Raw genomic sequence first — 13,601 nt, forward strand, 5'->3', positions numbered from 1 at the left:
GGACGGGGGTTCAAGTCTTTAAGAGAAAATTTCACACATACATACACTTAAATTAAATTATAGTAAAATTTCTATTTTGTATAAAAAAATTCAAAAAAAGAAAATATTAGAAATACTATAAATTTTACGATATAAAATTTACAAATTGATGTAATAATAAATATAATTAGTGGACTTCAACAACCTAATAAATGCATATTTAAATTACTTTTTGTAATTGGTAATACATTTTTGTAAGCCTTATATCATAAAATTTATAAAATCATTCATTCAAATACTCATTTATTATATTCTTAAACTGTCACCAATTAGTCACATTTATTACTATATTAATTTGTAAGTTATTTGGAGTAATATTTGTTATACTTTTATCATTTTCATAAGACCAAAAAAATAAAAATAATAGTCATATTAAAAAGTAAGAATAATAGATATTTTTTTATAAAAAAAATCATGAAGTAAAATACTAGTTAAATATTATTTTAAATGATAAAAAAAGAAAAAGAAAAAAAAAAGACCATTTTAAGCTATCACCATAGGTCTCCAAATTTGTTGGGCCAGTCCTAAATGGTTGCATACGCAAGTTTCAAAGTATGTTAGTTGGTGCACATGCACTACAAAAAAAAGGTTCTATGGCCGCGTTTTTAAAACGCGGCTATATATCAAAAAAACGTGGCTATAGCATATAGCCGCGTTTTTTTAGGCCACGCTTTCTAGTGTGGCCTAAAACCCGTGACTATAGGACTGACGGTCCTATGGCCACACTTTTTAACCGCAGCCCAAGACCAGATTCTATAGCCGCGCTTAAAACGTGGCCTAAGACCAGGACCTATGGCCGCGTTTAAAACGTGGCCTAAGACCAGGACCTATGGCCGCGTTTAAAACGTGGCTATAGGATCGGACTAATGGCTGCGTTTAAAACGTGGCTATAGGTGACACTATAGCCGCATTTTTTAAATGTGGCTATAGGACATATTTTTAGCCGCATTTTTTAAATGTGGCTATAGGACATATTTTTAGCCGTGTTTAAAAACGCGGCTATAGCCCTTTTTTTCTTTTTTCTTTTTTTCCCTATAGCCCTTTTTTCTTCAGCACAATGCTGAAGAAAGACATTCACTGTCAAATAAATCATCAAATTCTTATCAATGTAACTCTCCTCAAACGAAATCCTTGTTTTTAATTTCAATTTACTGTATTCGTTACAAGATCTCCACCCACACAGTAAACACTTAAGTTGGGACTCCTAACCTTTTGCTTAGTAAATCAAAATAGGCATTTAACCAAACATAAAAGAAATCCATATCTGAATATGATATAAAAGAAACAAGCTTTAAAATGAAATGAAAGATAAAATTGTAATTGCATTAGTCAATTCCAATAGGCCAGAATCTCAGTTTGAGTCACAACTCTATTGCCTAAAAATTTTTGTAATTGCATTAGCCAATTCCAATAGGCTAGAAGTAATCAAAATTGATATTTACTAAGAGACAAATTCAATACATACATAGGGCCTGGGCAGTAGTTAGTCTTGCCCAAGGATCCTTCACCAGTAACTTCTTTACAAAATCTTTCGCACTGTTGCTTATGGTTGGCCATGGTTTGCGGTGAAAATCAGGCTTGTTTCGTAAGACCTGCAAAAGTGAGACAATTAGATAAGTATACAAAAGGAAACTATGGGGGGAAAAAAGAAGCAATATTGAAGACACAAACTTTATGGTAGATTGAGATAGAAAAGGCTCGACAATTGAACTCATTTTCTACAAATTCACCGAACTGGGTTTTCCACAACTTCATTGCCTCTCTTCCTCTCCCTCACCCCAAGACATCACACACACACACACAAGAACTAAGGTTAAAAAAAAAGTTCAAAGATTGGAAGGATAAGAACTAATATTAAAAATTTTCAAGTTTATAGAATCTTTTTAGAGACTAAGTATTAACAGCCATATGAGATTTAACCATAGTTCACTTTCAAGTGACATAGTCAAGTTGAAGTTGGGTTTTTTCTATGTTCGACCTACTGATTTTCAAGTAAACCCATTTTCAACGTTATATTGGGCTTGTTAAATTGGCATTGGACCTATTTTTAAAATAAAGAATAACAAACCATTTTGATTAGCCTAAAAACACACAAGTGACTGCCTTCTGAAACATACTAGAATATCTACCAATCATAGTTCATGTAATTTCAACAACACTCAAAAGCATAAATATAGTAGGATAATATCACAAAACAATAAATACGTACCTTATTACCCATCACGAGACCAACAGCATAGCCAGGATTTGAGTGGCACCTTCCATGATGACGACAAAGTCTAAAAAGAAACCAGAAAATATATATTACAGTGTGCACAAAAAAAAGTTTGACAGAAAAATAGCCAAGTTACAAGGACATAACAGCCTTAATAAATGTGGTTTTCCATAAATAAAAATTCATAAAACCCAACTTCAAAAATCAAGAAATAATGAGAATTATGACATGACAAAAGTCACAATTGCACTAAAAAGTAGCGTAAAAGAGGACATCGACTAATTCATGATTGGTATTTACCTAAATACTTGGGATACCACTAACTAAATGAGAACTTCATTGCAAAAGCGGAGCACTGTCAGGGACCCTGCTATTAGCTACTTATCCAACAAAAAGAAAAAGAAAAAAAAAAGAGCCTAACCAAACTCAATCCATCCTCCAGGAAAAATAAAAAGACTATGCTACCTAGCCTAGTATTATTCAATAGTAATAGTACTCGACTACTCGTTAATTCGATGCCATATTTTTATCTGCATAGCAAGACTAAGAATCTTAAGCATACAACAATTGAACGATTGACTCAAAAGCAGAACTGAAAATCAAAACTCTCTTTTTAAGAGTATATATACATGCATACCTGGCGTGTGGGACAGACGAAGGACTACAATAAATACTTATACAAAGCAAAAACCTAATTAATTTATTAGTTACAAGTTTTAAACAAGTGTGTGTGTGTGTCTCTCTCTCCCATATCGAGTAAAGTTTAAGAGGTGATTTCGAATGAGGGCACAAATCGAACTTTAATGCGATCTTTGACAACCTCTGTCAATACTTTTTTTAATTTTTCTAGCAAAATCGACACAGGCAAATTTTAAAAACCCTAAAAAAATGGGATCCATTCTATTCTATTTTGAAATAAAACTTAAGGAAAGGGCAGAAACTTAAATATTAAAATTAAAAATTAAAAATAAATAATAAATAAAAAACCAAGTACAGCAGCCAAAGTTTCACTAAGAATTCCTGACCCAAAAAAAAAAAACTTGTCTAATTTTATTGAAGCGGCGGAAAGGAAAAAGATAGGGCAAGAGATACTAACCAGAGAAATAGAGGAGATGAAAAGGTTCTAGAAACTCAGTAGGCCAACGGCGGCCCTGAAGCGTCGCGATCGACGTCGATCGCCAACGGTGGCGTTCAAGCGTCGCGATCGACGTCGATCGCCAACGGCGACGCTCAAGCGTCGCGATCGACGCTGATCGCGACGCTTGAGCGTCGTCGTTGGCGATCGACGCCAAGCGTTGGCGATCGGCGTCGATCGCGACTCTTCAGCGCTGGCGACCGGCGTCGATCGCGACGCTCCAGCGCTGGCGATCGGCGCCGATCGCGACGCTCCAGCGCTGGCGATCGGCACCGATCGCGACGCTCCAACGCTGGCGATCGGCGCCGATTGCGACGCTTGAGCGTCGCGATCGGTGTGGGTTGGAGTCTTGGCGTCGCCGTTGAGCTTCATCGGCGACGGCTGAGCTCAACGGCGACGGTGTTTGTGGTTTGTGTTTTTTTTTTTTTTTTTGGACCGAAATGGCTCTGGGTTGAAATGTTTTGTGGCTTTGGGTTTCTTTTTGGTGTGCTATTACTATTGAATAAAGTATGAGGTCCTTAGGCCACGTTTTTAGCTCAAAAAAACGTGGCCTAAAAGCCCGTCTATGGCCCCATTTTTAAAATGCGGCCACAGTTAAGGAAAACAAAAAAAAAGTTACCAAAAAATAAAATACGGAAGTCCTTAGGCCGCGTTTTTAGCTCAAAAAAACGCGGCCTAAGAACCCGTCTATGGCCACGCTTAAAAAACGCGGCCTAAGAACCCGTCTATGGCCCCGTTTTTAAAATGTGGCCATAGTTAAGGAAAAGAAAAAAAAAATTGCCAAAAAATAAAATACGGAGGTCCTTAGGCCACGTTTTTAGCTCAAAAAAACGCGGCCTAAGATCCCGTCTGTAGCCACGCTTAAAAAACGCGGCCTAAGAACCAGTCTATGGCCTCGTTTTTAAAATGCGGCCACAGTTAAGGAAAAGAAAAAAAAAATTGCCAAAAAATAAAATACGGAGGTCCTTAGGCCGCGTTTTTAACTCAAAAAAACGCGGCCTAAGAACCTGTCTATGGCCACGCTTAAAAAACGCGGCCTAAGAACCCGTTTATGGCCCCGTTTTTAAAATGCGGCCACAGTTAAGGAAAAGAAAAAAAAGTTTGAACTAATATAAAGTACGGAGGTCCTTAGGCCGCGTTTTTAGCTCAAATAAACGCGGCCTAAGAACCCATCTATGGCCCCGCTTAAAAAACGCGGCCTAAGAGCCTGTCTATGGCCGCGTTTTTATGAAACGCGGCTTCAGTCTATCTTGGGCCGCGTTTTTTATAACCACGGCTTAAAAAACGCGGCCCAAGGCCCCCGCGTTTTGTAGTGATGCTTTGGCCGAAAGATATTAGCTACTAAACATAATAAATTTTATATACATCTCACACAATTGGTTGGATGTCAATCAATTTCTTTTCTCATTTGTGGCAAAGGACAAACCTTTTCTTTTTTTTTTTAAATATATTATTTTAGCCAATTTAGTCTTTCAACTTTCCAAATGTGTCAAATTGACACTTCTATTAGTCTATTGTTTAAATTGACTAACATTAACATGACACACACATTAAAAAAAATTACTAAACACAATTGCAACCAATTGAGAGAGAGGATCTCTTGATTGAATTGTTGCGTCACTGAACTTAGTGAGCTTGCCTTTGATCTCATCATTCGACTACAACAACAACTACAATTGTTCTGGCTGTGCACCACTAAAATATGATTTTTTTTTTAAGAATAGCTGATACTAATACTCTACGGATGCATGGGCCTAATTGCACTTGACCAAACTATCTACAATGTCTGATAGACTATTATTAGTTTCTATCAAATTTCAAAGAGAGAATTGAGAAAATATCTGAAATGTATCAATGATCTTATTGATTCTAGACTGTTTCTGTACATACATACATATTATAAATATATACATATTATAAATAAATAAATATATATATATATATATATATATATATATTTATATATATATATATATATGAACTAGAGTAAAGAAACTAAGAACATTAGCATCAATGGTGTTAAAAATTTGAGATAATTGCAATTAACCCACTTGTGGTTTGGCCAGTTTTAACTAAGCCTACTCGTGGTTTAAAAAGTATTACTTAACCCACCTGAGGTGTCATCCGTTAGACATCGGTAACCCACCTCACCATTTTCACCATTAAAAAAAAAAAAAAAAAAAAAAAACAAAAACAAAGAAATCAAGAATTTAAGTTAGGGTTTTATAAAATTAATATTCTCATTTCAACCTCAAAGCTCTTCCTAACAATAGTGACAAGAATCAAGAATGAAACAAATCCAGCCTTAATTTAATCCTTTCACGTGAGAGTAAGTGAATAGAATTTTTTTTTTCCCCTCACAACCATTTGTTAGAAATCTCCTTTTATCTCTCCCTCTCCCCCTTTTTGTTTTCTCTCAACTAAACCAAATTTGTCTCTCTTCTCTTCTCACTCCCTCATCTCAAGTAGCCATGACCAAGCACTAGCTTGGTTGCTCTGCCGTTTATCACTTTTGATAGTCTTTGTTGGTTGTGTCACTTGAACTGATCTCATCTTTCTATATTTTTCATTACAAGAAACCCACAATTGAAGTTCTTTCTCCACCAATCTGCCACGACTGAATTCATGTTTGCTAGGTCCTTATTCATTGTCGTCGTTCTCCAAGTGGTTCTATGGTTGTGTGTTCTTTTATTTTGTCTTGATCTGTTCACGGTGATGAATTGGAAGTCTTGGGTTATCTATTGGCCGGTTTTTGGAAAGGGTGGTTGTTTCTATTTATTTGGATTTTTGGGGTGTATTTGATGAGATGTGGTTTTTTATTTGGGTTTGTGGGATGTAGTGCTTGGCTGGTGGTGTGGATGGGGGTTAGTGGTGGAGATTGGGTTTGTGGGTCGTAATGCTTTGCAAAGGTGCCCTCTTGTTGGTATTAAGAAAGCCTCTTGGTAGACAAACAACACATTAAAAAATGTAAGGTGGGGTTGCTTTAGTTTTGGGTTATGTTCTGTTAGATTGAAAGCTTCAAAATATCTCTTTGGTGTATTTTATTCCTTTTTTTTTTCTCCCTAAACAATCACAACTAAGGACACCCAAATCCACACCAATGCTGTGACTACCCAATACCCACCCAAAACATTTGTTTGCTGCCTTTGTTCATACATTTGCAAAAGTTTTTCACAATTGAAAAGATATTTGCAGAAGTTTTTTTTTTGGAGGAGAGAGACATAAAATATTATTGAAAAGACATTTTTACCATTTTTTTTCTAACGGAAAATGGTGAGCTGGGTTACGGATTTCCAACGGAGGACACCTCAAGTAGGTTAAGTGACACTATTTAAACTACGGGTAGACTTAGTTAAAACTGGCCAAACCACAGGTAGGTTAACTGCAATTATCCCAAAAAAAAAAAAAAATTTTGGCACAAAGAAAAAGCTATTTTATCTAATTTAACTCACCCCACATCAATGCTTTTATTTTTCACAACACAACTAAACACAATTCATTTATTTATTATTTTCTCTCTCTTTTTCTGTCTCTCTTTAAGCCACCAAACTCATAGCCTCTCTTGTTCTCTCTCTCTCTATCTTCTTCTTCTCCCTATCTTCAACCCATAGCCACCACTGCACCACCATCACAACCACCAAACCCATATCTATATCAAACACAAACCCACATATGAATATACACAACCAAAATATGATCAAGCACAACCCACAACCAAAACCCAAAATCTGATCCAATCAAACAACCAAAACCCAAAATCTGATAAGATCAAACTAGGGATGGCAATTTTGCCCCTCCCTGCTTGACCCGCCCTTCCCTGCTTCGTCCCATGCGGGTTTTTCTCCGCCCTGCAAAGGTGGTGGGGTGGGGATGGGGCGAGATTCTAGCCCAACACCACGGGGAGGGGCGGGGATGGCTTTAGACTTCTTAGACCCAATTTGCCCGGCCCCACCCCATCCCTGCCGCACCTCATCCCACGTTGATAAGAGTTAAATTGTAAATTTTTCATACCCTAAACCCTACTATTTAAATAAACACATCATCAACTTATTTTATTCTACCTAACAAGGCTTTCTAGTTCTTTTTTTTCTCTAGCAATGTCGGAAATAAGGTACCAATTTTAACATTTTCTTCTGTCTTTATTATAAACAAATTTATATACTATTAAATCATTGATTTTGTATTATAAGATTTTTTTTTTTTGTTGTGATATTTTCTTGTTAAACACTTTAATAATATTATTCAATTTTTGCTAAAAATTAGTTTGATTTGATGGGATAAATTTATTTGTAATTTTAAGTATATTTTTATTAACGAAAGAGGTTTTATTAAAAACAATTGTAATAGTTGTAGGCAAATCAACAAGACCTAGAGTTTTACAAGGCGGAGCGGGGCCCCAAGGGGCGAGGATGGGGCAAGAAAATTTTCCCCGTCATGTGAGGCGGGACGGGTATAGGGTAAGACAAAACCATGTGGGACACGGGCGAAGACCCCATCCTTCGAACCCGCCCCACCCCATTGCCATCCCTAGATCAAACACAACCCACAACCTAATTTCAACCCAAAATCCAACCCACAGCCAAAGCCAAAATTAACCACCACCACCACCGTCAAAATCCAAGAAACCCATAACCAAAATGGTAAAATCAATCACTGCCACCAAACTCACAGAAGTCAACCAAAACCAAAATCAATCACCACCACTACCATAGCCAAAATCCACAAAACCACACCCAAAATCAACCACTACCACCAAACCCACAGATGGAGAGAGAGAGAGAGAGAGAGAGAGAGAGAGAGAGAGAGAGAGAGAGAGAGAGAGAGAGAGAGAGAGAGAGAGGTGAAGAAAGAAAAAAGAAAAGAGGAAAAGAAAGGAAAGGCACCAGAGAAGAAAGACAAAAGCGGTGAAGAAAGAAAAAAGAAAAAAGAAAAGAGAAACAAATTCATGGTAAATATATATTATAAATAAATATATATATATATATATATATGAACCAGAGTAAAGAAACTAAGAACATCAGCATCAATGGTGTTAAAAATTTGAGATAATTGCAGTTAACCCACTTGTGGTTTGGCTGGTTTTAACTAAGTCTACCCGTGGTTTAAAAAGTATCACTTAACCCACCTGAGGTGTCCTCTGTTAGACATCCATAACTCACCTCACCATTTTCACCATTAAAAACAAAACAAAAATAAATAAATAAATAACAAAAACAAAGAAATCAAGATCTAAAGTTAGGGTTTTATAAAATTAATATTCTCATTTCAACCTCAAAGCTCTTCCTAACAATAGTGACAAGAATCAAGAATGAAACAAATTCCAGCCTTAATTTAATCCTTTCATGTGAGAGTAAGTGAGTAGATTTTTTAATTTTTTATTTTTTAATTTTTCTATTTGTCTTTTCCTCACAACCATTTGTTAGAAATCTCCTTCTATCTCTCCCTCTCTCCCTTTCTGTTTTCTCTCAACTAAACCAAATTTGTCTCTCTTCTCTTCTCACTCCCTTATCTCAAGTAGCCATGACCAAGCACTAGCTTGGTTGCTCTGCCGTTTATCACTTCTGATAGTCTTTGTTGGTTGTGCCACTTGAATTGATCTCATCTTTCTATATTTTTCATTACAAGAAACCCACAATTGAAGTTCTTTCTCCACCAATCTGCCATGACTGAATTCATGTTTGCTAGGTCTCTATTCATTGCCGTCATTCTCCAAGTGGTTCTATGGTTGTGTGTTCTTTTATTTTGTCTTGATCTGTTCACAGTGATGAATTGGAACTCTTGGGTTATCTATTGGCTGGTTTTTGGAAAGGGTGGTTGTTTCTATGTATTTGGATTTGGATTTTTGGGGTGTATTTGATGAGATGTGGTTTTTTATTTGGGTTTGTGGGTTGTAGTGCTTGGCTGGTGGTGTGGATGGGGGTTAGTGGTGGAGATTGGGTTTGTGGGTCATAATGCTTTGCAAAGGTGCCTTTGTTGGTATTAAGAAAGCCTCTTGGTAGACAAACAACACATAAAAAAATGTAAGGTGGGGTAGCTTTAGTTTTGGGTTTTTCATTACAAGAAACCCACAATTGAAGTTCTTTCTCCACCAATCTGCCATGACTGAATTCATGTTTGCTAGGTCTCTATTCATTGCCGTCATTCTCCAAGTGGTTCTATGGTTGTGTGTTCTTTTATTTTGTCTTGATCTGTTCACAGTGATGAATTGGAACTCTTGGGTTATCTATTGGCTGGTTTTTGGAAAGGGTGGTTGTTTCTATGTATTTGGATTTGGATTTTTGGGGTGTATTTGATGAGATGTGGTTTTTTATTTGGGTTTGTGGGTTGTAGTGCTTGGCTGGTGGTGTGGATGGGGGTTAGTGGTGGAGATTGGGTTTGTGGGTCATAATGCTTTGCAAAGGTGCCTTTGTTGGTATTAAGAAAGCCTCTTGGTAGACAAACAACACATAAAAAAATGTAAGGTGGGGTAGCTTTAGTTTTGGGTTATGTTTTGTTAGATTGAAAGCTTCAAAACATCTCTTTGGTGTATTTTATTCCTAATTTGTTGTTGTTGTTGTTGTTCTTTTTTTTTTTTTTTTTTTTTTCTCACCCTAAACAATCACAACTGAGGACACCCAAATCCACACCAATGCCGTGACTACCCAATACCCTCCCAAAACATTTTTTTGCTGCCTTTGTTCATACATTTGCAGAAGTTTTTCACAATTGAAAAGACATTTGATGAAGTTTTTTTTGGGAGGAGAAAGACATAAAATATTATTGAAAAGACATTTTTACCACTGTTTTTCTAACGGAAAATGGTAAGCTGGGTTACGGATGTCTAATGGAGGACACCTCAAGTGGGTTAAGTGACACTTTTTAAACTACGGGTGGGCTTAGTTAAAACTGACCAAATCATAGGTGGGTTAACTGCAATTATCCCAAAAAAAAAAAAAAAATTAGATTTTGGCACAAAGAAAAAGTTATTTTATCTAATTTAACTCACTATTTTACAACTCACCCCACATCAATGCACTTATTTTTCACAACACAACTAAACACAATTCATTTATTTATTATTTTCTCTCTCTTTAAGCCACCAAACTCATAGCCTCTCTTCTTCTTTGTCTCTCTATTTTCTTCTTCTCCCTCTTTTCAACCCATACCCACCACTACACCACCATCACAACCACCAAACCCATATCCATATCAAACACAAACCCACATATGAATATACATAACCAAAATCTGATCAAGCACAACCTACAACCAAAACCCAAAATCCGATCCAATCAAACAACCAAAACCCAAAATCTTATAAAATCAAACTAGGGATGGCAATTTCGCCCCACCCCGCTTGACTTGCCCCTCCCTGCTTCGCCCCACGCGGGTTTTTTGCAACCCGCAAAGGTGGTGGGGTGGGGATGGGGCGAGATTCTAGCCCCGCATCACGGGGCGGGGTGGGGATGGCTTTAGACTTTTTAGACCCAACTTGCTTGGCCCCGCCCCACCCCACCCCACCCCACGTCACGTTGATAAGAGTTAAATTGTAAATTTTTCATACCCTAAACACATCATCAACTTATTTTATTCTACCCAACAAGGCTTTCTGGTTCTTTTTTTTCTCTAGCAATGTTGGAAATAAGATACCAATTTTAACATTTTCTTTTGTCTTTATTATAAACAAATTTATATACTATTAAATTATTGATTTTGTATTATAAGATTTTTGTTTTTGTTGTGATATTGTCTTGTTAAACACTTTAATAATATTATTCAATTTTTGCTAAAAATTAGTTTGATTTGATGGGATAAATTTATTTGTAATTTTAAGTATATTTTTAATTAACGAAAGAGGTTTTATTAAAAACAATTGTAATAGTTGTAGGCAAATTAACAAGAACTAGAGTTTTACAAGGCGGGACGGGAATGGGGTAAGACAAAACCATGTGGGACGAGGGCGAAGACCCCATCCTTCGGACCCGTCCCACCCCATTGCCATCCCTAGATCAAACACAACCCACAACCTAATTTCAACCCAAATCCAACCCACAGCCAAAGCCAAAATTAACCACCACCACCACCGTCAAAATCCAAGAAACCCACAACCAAAATGGCAAAATCAATCACCGCCACCAAACCCACAACCAAACTCACAAAAGTTAGCCAAAACCAAAATCAATCACCACCACTACCATAGCCAAAATCCACAAAACCACACCCAAAATCAACCACTATCACCAAACCCAGAGAGAGAGAGAGAGAGAGAGAGAGAGAGAGAGAGAGAGAGAGAGAGAGAGAGAAGAGAGGAAAGGTGAAGAAAGAAAAAAGAAAAGAGGAAAAGAAAGGAAAGGCACCAGAGAAGAAAGACAAAAGAGGTGAAGAAAGAAAAAAGAAAAAGAAAAGAGAGAAGCTCAGGAAACGTACCAGTACCAGCGAAAGGAAAAAAGAAAAAGAGAAAAAAAAAGGAGAAAAAGTGAAAAGTAAGAGAGAATAGGTCTCAATAACTAAATGATGAGAGTAAGTAATCAAAATAGGACTTGACATTGGACATTCTTAGACATGGACAGCCTAATCTAGCACAGTGTAATTCTTGTTCATTAAGATCTAAACTAGGCAGCTGGATTGCTATCAGCATATCACAAATTAAAGCATCTACATCCACAAAGCTTAACAATTAGGACCAAAAAGGCAAGCAATCGGGCCTAAGTAATAAGTTTTAATGGATTTCTTCTTACAAAATGAGGTCAAATAAAGATTATTTGGTTTCATCTAGGGGCATTTTGGAAGTGAATTTCTTAATGTAAAGTTTGATGTGTGAAAGGGTGAAGCTATACTTAACGTCAATAATTCATGGTAGATTAGTACATGCCAATTATTTTTTAACGAGAAAAATAATTGTTACAAATCTTCTCAAAAAATAAAAATTAACTGTTACAATTACAAATACTTCTATCATTACTCGTTACTAAAGTAATAAGCTGTTGTTCATCTTCTATCATTACACACCATTTGGGTTGTATTGGTTATTTAATGATGATACATTCTTGCGCTCTCAAAACTTAATAATGAATGTTTTCTCTTGCAAATAATTGGCACAAATAATTTGGATCAAATTATTGTAACAATATCTTTATTGTAATAGATAATTACATCAAACTTGTTATATCAATAGATTGTAAAATAATTCATTGCAATAAGCCATCAGTTCAAAATTTTCATTGCAATAAATTAAAAAAATAATTTGTATCAATTTATTGCAATGATTTTTTCATTTTAAGTTATTGCAACAAATTTTCCTAATTATTGTTATTGCAGCTAACTATTGTTAATTTAATAATTTAAGATTTTTAAGTTATTATTGCAACAACTTTTAACTTTTTGATGTGAGTCGTCTCTTTAAAAACTATAATGATTATTAAGATTCTCTGAATCAAAATGAAATTTCCCTAAAACAAATAAAACGAAATGAAATCCCAACATGCATATGGTGTTGCACTTCATGTCTAAGCATATACTATTGCAATGTCTTCTTTTCTTATCCCATGGACTGTGTGTGGTTGTGTAGGAAATTACTGAGTCTTTCCCTCCTGATGGGCATTTCTCTCTTCTACTTTCTACCACTGACATCACATTTTTTTTTCTAGGAAAATGATAAAATCATTAACTATTTTACAATTTTGTTATTTATAAAATATTGATGTGGTAGGTGATTATTGATAAGTAAAAGATAATGTTACTGGTGGACCCATACGAAAATCAGTAAGAATTTTTCAGGTTGATAGTTTGTAAAAATGTTGAAAGAAAAATTAAAGTCATAAACTATTTTACAATATTTTTACAAATTACGGATGTGGTAGTTGGTTATTGGTAAGTAAAAATATTGTGTTACTAGTAAACCCAAATGAGAACCAGTAAGAATTTTTCAAAACGATCATTTGTAAAAATATTGTAAAATAATTTGTTCATATAGTATTACTTCCCTTTTAATTACCAATAACTACCCACCACATAAGCAATTAAAAAAAAAGTTTATAAAATAGATTCATGCCCTACCAACTTGGCATGAAAGCAATGTGATTATAAGATGACAGTAAGTGATCAGAATAGGTCTTGATATTAGACATTCTTAGACATGGACAGCCTAATCTAGCACAATTTAATTCTTGTTCATTAAGATCCAAACTAAGCAGTAAGATTGCTATCAGTATATCACAAATTAAAGCATCTGCA

Source organism: Quercus lobata, chromosome 5 (assembly GCF_001633185.2).
Source record: "Quercus lobata isolate SW786 chromosome 5, ValleyOak3.0 Primary Assembly, whole genome shotgun sequence".
NCBI classification, from domain to species: Eukaryota; Viridiplantae; Streptophyta; class Magnoliopsida; order Fagales; family Fagaceae; genus Quercus; species Quercus lobata.